Source organism: Zosterops lateralis (genome assembly GCF_965231275.1).
Source record: "Zosterops lateralis genome assembly, chromosome: 19".
Lineage (NCBI taxonomy): Eukaryota > Metazoa > Chordata > Aves > Passeriformes > Zosteropidae > Zosterops > Zosterops lateralis.
Window position 1 is genome coordinate 11,278,264 of NC_139779.1, and position 10,789 is coordinate 11,289,052.

Below are 10,789 nucleotides of genomic sequence, written 5' to 3' on the forward strand. Positions count from 1 at the left end.
TATGTTATTGTCATCCCTGGTTTCTCTTCTCTGCACAGCCCTTTGTTTTTTCTGCACCATACTTAGGAACAAAACACTACCTGGTGTGATACAGCGTGTTCCTAAGGAAGAGGAAAAGGGAACCAAAGACAAGGCAACAGTGTCCTCATCTACACAGACCATCACAGAGGAGAAAGAAGCCAAAAATGAATCAAAAGTGTCCGTGTCTACACAGATTGTCACAGAGGAAAAGGGAACCAAAGACAAGGCAACAGTGTCCTCATCTACACAGACCACCACAGAGGAGAAAGAAGCCAAAAGTGAGGCAACAGTGTCCACATCTACACAGACTGTCACAGAGGAGAAAGGAACCAAAGGTGCTGTCAACATCTCCACACAAACCGTTACTGAACTGGAACAACCTAAACCAGTAGCAGTTGCCACCACTCAGAAAAAGAAGTCAAGGAGCAAATCAGTCCGCGTAGTGACTGATGAGAATGCAGCAGGATCTTCGCAGCCAGCAGAGGAGACAGAGATAGAGATTATTACTCGCTCTCTACCCCTGGGTGAGTTGCGTGACCTACAAAGGGAATTCACCCACCAGACCAACAAGTCCATCCTGACCTGGCTGCTCCGCATCTGGGACGCTGCAGCCAATGACACCATTCTGGATGGAATTGAGGCCAGGCAACTGGGATCGCTGTCCCGGGATGTGGTCATTGACCAGGGAATTGGGAAAACCCAAGAACCTCTCAGCCTCTGGCAGTGACTGCTGACAAGTGTGAAAGACAGATACCTTTGTAAAGAAGACCTCCAAGTGCACCAAGGAAAATGGAGCACAATAGAACAAGGTATCCAATGCCTGAGGGAATTGGCTGTGCTGGAGATAATTTTTTTCAGAAGACGAGAGATTTCCTAAAAGCCCAGATGATGTCCAGTGCACATCACGGATGTGGCTGAGACTTGCAAGGCTTGGACCAGAGATGCACTCACGTTACCTGGCAACACTGCAATGGAGGGAAGGTGAGGACAAGGTGGGTGTCTTGGCTAATAAATTAAGAATTTACGAGGACACTGTCATCGCCCCAGTTCGCACCCATGTCTCGTCTGTGGAAACAAGACTGGCTGAGCAAGTCCAAAGCTTGATTGAAGAAGGCCATCAGAAATTAAAAGAACTTAAGGAAGAAATTTACCATATCTCACCAGAGCCGACGAGAGTCTCTGCCATTAGGAGCAGGCGTCCCCCAGCCAGGGAGAGAGGATACACACCACGAGGTAACCTCTGGTCTTTTCTTTGAGAGCATGGAGAAGATATGAAGAAGTGGGATGGAAAACCCACCTCCTCCTTAGCAGCCCGGGTACGTGAACTGAAAAGAGGAACACCTACCACAAGAAGCCCATCTAGAATCAAGGTTGCCCCAGTCTCTCAGAACTCCAGACGGTACAGGAATGATGATATGACTGATCCTCTGGAAGGGACCTCAGAAACATACGTACAGGAGGAGAACAATGTATGCCATGACCAGGAATAGGGGTGCCCTGCCTCTAGCCAGGAAGAGGAAAGGGACAATCGGATCTACTGGACTGTGTGGATCCGATGGCCTGGCACATCTGACCCACAAGAATATACGGCGTTGGTTGACACTGGGGCCCAATGTACCATGATGCCATCAAGGTATGTAGGAACAGAATCCATCTCTATTTCTGGGGTGACAGGAGGGTCCCAGGAACGGACTGTATTAGAGGCTGAAGTGAGTTTAACTGGGAATGAGTGGCAAAAACACCCCATCGCAACTGGTCCAGAGGCCCCATGCATTCTCGGCATAGACTATCTCAGGAATGGATATTTCAAAGACCTGAAAGGATATCATTGGGCTTTTGGAATAGCTGCAGTTGAGAAAGAAAACATCAGACAGTTGAATACTTTGCCTGGTCTCTCAGATGACCCCTCTGCTGTGGGACTGCTGAGAGTCAAAGAACAACAGGTACCAACTGCCACAACAACAGTACACCGCCGCCAATACCGCACTGACAGAGACTTTGTGATTCCCATACATGAGATGATTCGTAAACTGGAGAGCCAAGGGACGGTCAGTAAGACTCATTCACCTTTCAACAGCCCAATATGGCCTGTGCGTAAGTCCAGTGGAGAATGGAGACTGACGGTGGATTACCGTGCTTTGAATGAAGTCACGCCACCACTGAGTGCTGCTGTGCCAGACATGTTAGAGCTTCAGTACGAGCTGGAGTCCAAGGCAGCAAAGTGGTATGCGACCACTGATATCGCCAATGCCTTCTTCTCCATTCCTTTGGCAGCACAGTGCAGGCCCCAGTTTGCTTTCACCTGGAGGGGCATGCAGTACACCTGGAACCGACTGCCCCAGGGGTGGAAACACAGCCCCACCATCTGCCATGGGCTGATCCAGGCTGCACTGGAGAAGGGTGAGGCTCCGGAACATCTGCAGTACATCGACAACATCATCGTATGGGGAAACGCCCCAGGGGAGGTCTTTGAGAAAGGAGAGAAGATTATCCAAATTCTGTTGAAAGCTGGTTTTGCCATTAAACGAAGTAAGGTTAAGGGACCGGCTCAAGAAATCCAGTTCCTGGGAGTCAAGTGGCAAGATGGACGTCGCCAAATCCCCACAGAGATAATAAGATCACTGCCATGTCCCCACCTACCAACAAGAAGGAAACACAAGCTTTTCTAGGTGCCATAGGCTTCTGGAGGATGCACATTCCTGAGTACAGTCAGATCGTGAGCCCTCTCTATCTGGTTGCCTGCAAGAAGAACGATTTCCACTGGGGCCCTGAACAGCAACAAGCCTTTGTTCAGATCAAACAAGAGATTGCTCACGCAGTAGCCCTTGGCCCAGTCAGGACAGGACCAGATGTGAAGAATGTGCTTTACTCTGTAGCCGGGAACAACGGTCTGTCCTGGAGCCTGTGGCAGAAGGTGCCTGGGGAGACTCGAGGCTGACCATTGGGATTCTGGAAGTTATAACAAACAGGCCAGAAGGTGAGAATTTTGGATTATCGTCTGAAGAAGAAGAAAAGCAAGTAACACGTGCCGAGGAAGCCCCACCATACAATGAGCTACCGGAGACTAAAAGACGATATGCTCTCTTCACTGATGTCTCCTGTCAAATTGTAGGTGCTAACCGGAAATGGAAAGCTGCAGTTTGGAGCCCCACATGACGAGTTGCACAGGCTACCGAGGGACGAGGTGGGTCGAGTCAGGTTGCACAGCTTAAAGCTGTCCAGCTGGCTTTGGATATTGCTGAATGAGAGAAATGGCCGAGGCTCTATCTCTACACTGACTCCTGGATGGTAGCTAATGCTCTGTGGGGATGGCTGAATCGCTGGAAAAAGGCCAACTGGCAGCGCAGAGGAAAACCCATCTGGGCCGCTGACATTTGGCAGGACATCGCTGCCCGAGTAGAGAGACTGACCGTGAAGGTTCGACATGTGGACGCACACGTACCCAAGAGCCGGGCTAATGAGGAGCATCACAACAACGAGCAGGTGGACAAAGCTGCCAAGGTGAAAGTATCACAGGTGGATGAAGACTGGCAGCACAAGGGAGAACTGTTCTTAGCTCGTTGGGCCCATGATGCCTCTGGTCATCAAGGAAGAGATGCGACATACCGATGGGCCCGTGACCGAGGGGTGGACCTTACTATGGACAGCATCTCCCAGGTCATCCACAACTGTGAGACCTGCGCTGCAATCAAACAGGCCAAGCGAGTGAAGTCTCTGTGGTATGGTGGACAATGGCTGAAGTACAGGTATGGGGGAAGCCTGGCAAATTGACTACATCACCCTTCCCCAAACCCGCCAAGAAAAGCGCTACGTGCTGACCATGGTGGAAGCCACCACTGGATGGCTGGAAACCTACCCTGTGCCTCATGCCACTGCCCGGAAAACCATCCTGGGCCTGGAAAAAAAAGTCCTGTGGAGACACGGCACCCCTGAGAGAACTGAGTTGGACAATGGGACCCATTTCAAAAACAGCCTTATAAACACCTGGGCTAGAGAACATGGTATTGAATGGATATATCACATTCCTTATCACGCACCAGCTGCCGGAAAAGTTGAACGGTGCAATGGACTACTAAAAACTGCCCTGAAGGCACTTGGCGGGGGGACCTTCAAGAATTGGGAAATGAACTTAGCCAAAGCTACCTGGATGGTCAACACCCGAGGGTCTATCAATCGAGGTGGTCCTGCCCAGTCTGAACCCTTGCACACAGTGGATGGAGATAAAGTCCCTGCAGTACATATGAAAGGCATTTTAGGGAAGACTGTTTGGATTAATCCCGCCTCAGGAAAAGGCAGACCCATCCATGGGATTGTCTTTGCTCAAGGACCTGGTCACACTTGGTGGGTAATGCAGAAAGATGGGGAAACCCATTGTGTACCACAGGGAGACTTAATTTTAAGTGAGAACAGTGTGTAACATTTTATTCTCTATGTGTATGCATATCTTTGTAAGAATGTATTGATTTGGATATGATGTAGATGGTAATAGAATAAGGGGTGGATTATGTCCTGGGTTGCAGTGTAGGATGTACACAAAGTATTTATTCTATCACCATCTTCATGAACTGTTGAAACCAGGTGGGCTAGTGTTTTCCCAAGCCCCCTGCCTCTTTTGCTAATGGCCCATTAACGCCTTTGGGGTGTTTTCTGCTAATGACTTTTGGGGTGTCTTCTGCTAATGACCCATGAGTCACAGGTAACTCCCTCTAGGGGTTATCTCTGTTAATGGGCCATCAAGGACCCATTTCACACTTCTCATGCTATTGTGAGATGCTCTGCCCAGGGGGAGGAGCCAAGCATTCTCACCTGGATATAATCTGGTATGTGGGACAGTGCAAGCAGCACTTAACCCACTGGATTCCCAGAGGAGCAGAGCTACCAGACCTTTCTACAGGATCACTCCTTCAGGAAGAGCACCTCACCTGGACTGCTTCCACCATCCTGCTCAGGTTGTATTCTGACTCTGTCAGTGATCCTTTGTGTTATTGTATTTATTTTATTTTACTTTTACCTTTCTTCTTATTAAATTATATCTCTGACTTTGAGCCTCTCATTCATTTTGCTTTCAAACCACAACAGCAGGACAAGTGGTGTTGTGCAGGTTACATTTGTATTCACTGCCCCCTTCATCTCTGGGCAATTTCTATCCAACCCCTCCCTAGGTGCAGACAAATTTCCTTCCCTTTTGTGCATTGCACTGATTTTGTACTCGCAAAGGCACCAGAATGTGTCAGGTACAAATCTGAGCATATCTCAAAGAACTGCAAGTTTACTGTTCCAGGAAAAAAATTAACTTTCTTGCCAAGCCCTTTATATACCTCATAATCAACAATTTCTGGCCACAGTTTGAGGTGAGAGGCATCAGCTGGGATACATTTAACAAAACGAATTTTTGGGATCTATTTTATAAAATGTCAGCAGAAGTAAAGAATTTAGTAGATTAAAAGGAAAAACAACTTTTAAAGTGTAATCCTTTATTTTAAACCAAGTATGCCTGTTCTTTTAAAAACAGCCCTCTCTAAAATAAAATGTGAAATAAGGGCAGCCCACACGCCATGAAATCCAGCATCACAAAGTGCAGAATATACCAGTAGTTCAGGCTTGCTGCAGAAATTTCAGAGAAAGTCAAAACACTGAACTGGTGGGTGTTACCGAGCAAGTGGCTGGAAATAGCATGTGGAGTGCTGAACCAGCTCCTTACAGCAGAGCTGCATCTGCAGGTGCAGAAAGAAATGTCTTCATCTGAGTTTATTCAACAAGTTTGTTTTGATGCCTGGTTCATTAAGAGATGGAAATCAAACATGGGTTTGGAAAAGGAAGGCAGTTTGATTTTTTCCTTTTCCAAACTTTGTGCAAAATCAAGGCGTGGGATGCTTAGCTCTAACTTGTGGGAGGATGAGATCTGGTAATATGAATATCTTGGAAGTGGAGGGAGCTAAAACCAGATTTTCACTTCTCATTTTTAATGATTTCTTTGTGCATTTTTAACTGAATCCCATCAAATGTAACTTAACAGAAAGAATCAGCTAAAAGCTCACAGCATCTAATAAACAAAATAGAACTTGATAATTAAAGAACAAAATCAGAAGTTTGAAAAGATATATGTTCACATATCTTAAATCAATGATTCCAGTCCTACTGACTGGCAAAAAGTAACATCATGCCAAGCACATAGAATCTGCTATTTGAAAATGCAATTAAAAATTATAAATATAAAATAGATTATGTAAATTAGTATTTCCAGCTTGCCATTTTAAATCATGAATCAAGTATTTAACTCTCTTGTTGAAGCCAACAATATAAAAAGGAAGTAGTGAAAACAGTATTTTAACTTCTGGCACCAAATTTACATACAAATAACCATTCTCGGGTATCTGTCCATGTTTCTTCAAGAAAAAATTCTGATGTTTATTTTCCTCCAGTAACATGCTAGCATTTCAGAAAAGGCAAATCAATTATGACCTGCCCCATATTGCACATCCTTGTGTTTGTTCCAAGGACTGAACACTGACACAGCAGTGGATCTCATGACTGCTTTCCATCAGGTGTATTAAACTGATTGTCAATTAGGTCAGGCTTTCAGGTTACAGAGCAAAGATTTCTTACACTCAATTCTTTAGAAATATTAATTAGAAAACTGCAACTTTCATTTTAGTTTAACCCTCCACATAGCTGTGTTGGATTTAAGACAGTCTTCCATCATTCATTTCTGCTGCCTTTGTTTGCAGATTTATTTTGATGCTGTTTTTTTATTAATAATAAGGAAAGAAATCTAATTCTAAAGCAATTATGTCCATATTGTATAAAGTGAACACCTCCCAGGGGTCATTTTACCCTCTCCTACCACTCATGACTAGGCATGTCTCTGTTTCCCAGCTGAGAACGCTATCAGTTTAAGTAATAGTTTAAGCTTATACAAATAAAGATTGGAACAAGGTCATTCTGGTTTACCCAGATCTTAAACAGCACCTTTCTGCCAAAAGCCTAAATCAATACCACCATCAGAATCCATAAGGGTTTCCTGCAGTTCCAGAGACTGTTTTAGCACAACCATTCCTGTCAAGCCAGATTCATACCAGAAATCCTACCCAAAAGTCAGGTCAAAACACTTTGTTTAGGTGTCACCCCTTAGGGAACAACTTAGTCTGTACCTACATCTGCTCTCCTTGGCTCAAGCAATCACTGTCCACGCTTCATGCCACAACTAAAGCCTTTATCTGTGGTCAGTGACCTAGAGGGAATACTGCTGGATTTATTAAGGAATGACAGACAGACACATGGTGAGGTTTGAACATTAGGGTCATTGTGGTTTCATTTATCAGGGAATGTAAGTCAGGTCTAGCTCCTATTTCTGGCTCCAGGGCTTGCTCTGGTGTCTTGGGCAAGAAAATTTAGCACCAGGGACTGCCACGCTTGTCCATCCTGACTATTTGGACTGGTAGGGAAGAATGGAGATCCTTACATCTATAGGAGATCATCAAGGATTAGTGTTAACCCAGCAGGACCCTGATCTGAGCTGGAGAAGCTGAGCACTGCTACAATACAAAGTCAATGTAAAAATATTTTCACCATGCCCTGCATGAAGGCAATTTTTGAAGAGATGCATTGTAGCAGCTGCAGCAATTCCTGCACCAGGCTTCCCTCTGCTTGCCATGCTCCTGACTCACTGGTCCAGATTTTTCCTGGAAATCACACTTCTTCACATGCACACCCACTTCCATTGAAACGTGAGCCCAACAACATTTCAGTGACAGTTAAACTTTTGAACCTGTTCTGTAGGAGTAGCCTTGAACTCAGCACAAATACTTGAGGCCAGACTGATGTGTTCAGCCCAAGTTTAGTCTCCACTTTATTTATACGTCATGCTGGGTTGGGAATAAAACAGCTTGTAGTCCTTGTTAAACTCTTAATCAAGCCAGCAAGGAGCTATGAATCAAACACAAAATACAATGAATTGCTATCTCCTTTTTCCCAATTTCTCTCCTCACAAGGAGTTTTCAGAGGATTTTTCCTTTTGCTGCATATCCATGGTAATGGCCAACTGTTACCTCTACACTCAATATATGAAGAAATAACTTAGATTTTACTACTCACAAGCAAACTCAGTCAAGGCTTATTCAGAAAAGAGATTCCTTAGAGCAAACTGCTTATGTATCAATAAAAGCACAGCAAAGCCAAGTGCTGGGGGTAGACAGGAACACAGAACTGCTCAGCAAACTGACATTATTTCCTGGTGATGACTTGGATCTGGAACACAAGCCTTTAAAACACTTAGCCTTTACTGTTTGCTAGATATAAACTGCAAGAAATCCAAGCCTGCAAATGTTATAAATGACATATAAATGGCCCCTTTTTGCCTAACAGGAGCTGTTTTTAAGCCTAAAAACTGATACTTCACAATGCTACAATTTAAAATGTCTCTTCACCCGCTCTAGCCTGTAAAATTAGAGAAGCCTTGCAGAACGTGTTTCAGGGAGCTGCGTCTGTCTTACCATCAGCTTTTTGAGTTTGCCAAGAAGCTGAAGTGGGGGAGCAGATGATGTTAACAGTGTGAATCCACCTGGAAGACTACAGAACAGAAACCATCTACTTGTGTAATCTGTGATTTGTGTTGTGAAGGAGGAACTGGGAAGAAAGTCAAACAAAAGACATCATATTCAAGAAAAGTAAGATGTTCAATGTGAAGCTTTGATCCTTTTTAAGGTGACAGAAAAAGTGCCAGGATTTCCTATGCTAATCAGGAGATGAATTATTATGATAATATACCCTTGCCAAGGGAAAGATTAATGCAGTAAGGACCACAGCAAACAGCTGTCAGAGCTGAACAGTCATTATACCAGAAATGGTCTCAGAAAAGAGAAAGTAATCTAAATTCTTATTACCCTTCCCCTCAAAGCAGAGATGGCTGCAGAGAGGCTGCATGCCAGGGACAGTAAAACAAATTCAAACATCTATCTTGAGATCTTTTCCTCAAATGTGGTGCATGTTGCTTCAACAAGCATTAGGACAAGGTGCTTGTGCATAGGCAGTACAGAAAGTAGGTATAAACAGAATAAAAGTTCATCTAGCAGGGAAAGGCTTCTCCCTCTTTTCAGACAGCCTGGTGTGTTTAAGGACAGGCAACATGAGATGCAAGCCAACAGAGCTCCCCTCTGCTGTGGCATGACAGCTCCATTTTCATGATGGGATTCCACAGAGTCTTTACTGCTGCAAGGAAACACTAAACTGGTTTATGCCTGGCTCACACACCTGCCCTCACCACTGTGGCCACGCTGGACATTCTGCAGCTGCACACAAGGTGATTTTACAGAGCAGTGTTGGAGCACTTCGAACTGCCAGTATTCCCCATAATAATGGGGAATATACTACTTTTATACACCAGGGTTGAATTTGTTGCCAGAATAAAGGAATCCAGGTCATTTGTGCCAGCATAAACCAAATCCTTTCTTTTACAACCTACAGTCTTCTATATTCCTTCAAGGAAAATCATACACAAAGTATAGGAGACCACAGAAAACTTCCTTTCTGGAGTCAGGTAATTGCCACCAAGTGGCCTAGTGGTGAACAATACAGAATGATTTTGATTAACAGAATGTAATAGAAACAGAGTTGTTTCATATAACCTTTCAGTCTTCAGTGCTGTAGTTAGGTCCTCTATTAATAGAACTGTCAGAAAGTGTGCTCATGCCTGAACTGACATCAGGTACAGAAAGTTGAGTGAGTGAATTTAGTGCTGGCTTAACTGACATTGTGAACAAAGCCTACTTTTTATTCCTGAAAGAGAAATACCATCCACAGTAGTGTCACTTCCCATCAACATGCCTGAATTCCAATCTGGGTAACTGTCTCTTAGCATAATAAATTTACAAAATGCACTTGCACATGATAGCCTCCCATGGACAGATTATTTTTTAAGATTGAATGGACCTGACTGAAGCACTACAAAATACAAATACAAAATATATTTAGGAATTATAGTCAACCTACAAAGGAGAAAGGTTCCCACAAAGACTTCCTTTTTGCCTAAGGACCCTTATGAGATGAATTTCAGTAATGGTATCATGCACTATGGAATGTCTTCTGTTATCCCAGTTTAATCATTGAAAAGGACACAGATTTAATCAGAACTGCAAGAATATATGGGAATAGGATTCTGATTAATTGTACTAGCACAGTAATGAAACTCTCAGACTATACTGGGCCTTCCCAATTGGAGCACAGGAAACGATGACCATTGCTCATTCTCTTTCCTTTTTTTGCAAGCCAATTTTGTTGTTCACAGAATAAAGCCCTTGTAGTAGAAAAAATAAAATTTAAAAAGGCCTTTTTATAAAGGATTTGAACGTTTTGGCAAACTGATACAGGATAAATCCCTTTGTAGCAATTTCTTTCTGCAATAGAGCAGGGAGTTTCCTGCTTTCTATCACTGGTAATAATGCTTCAATCAATTACCCAGAAACTACATATACTTGAGGACTGAAATGTAAAATTAGTGAATCCAATGAAATACTTAAAGCCAGAAGAGCAGAGCAACCAATATGTTTTATTTTAGAATTGCACATACCTATTTATCACACTATATTTTTCACAATCAACATGTGAGCCTACTACTATGTGAGATAGTTTGTACTTTTATCAGGGTTCTCCTTGTGATTTGAGGTAAACTTCTCCTTAGTTCTTTGGGATAAAGTATCTTAATTTCTAGTTCTTTCCCTCTGCAGTGCCTGTCCTCAGACTTGTAGTCATCCTTCAAAAGCCCTTTTTCTGA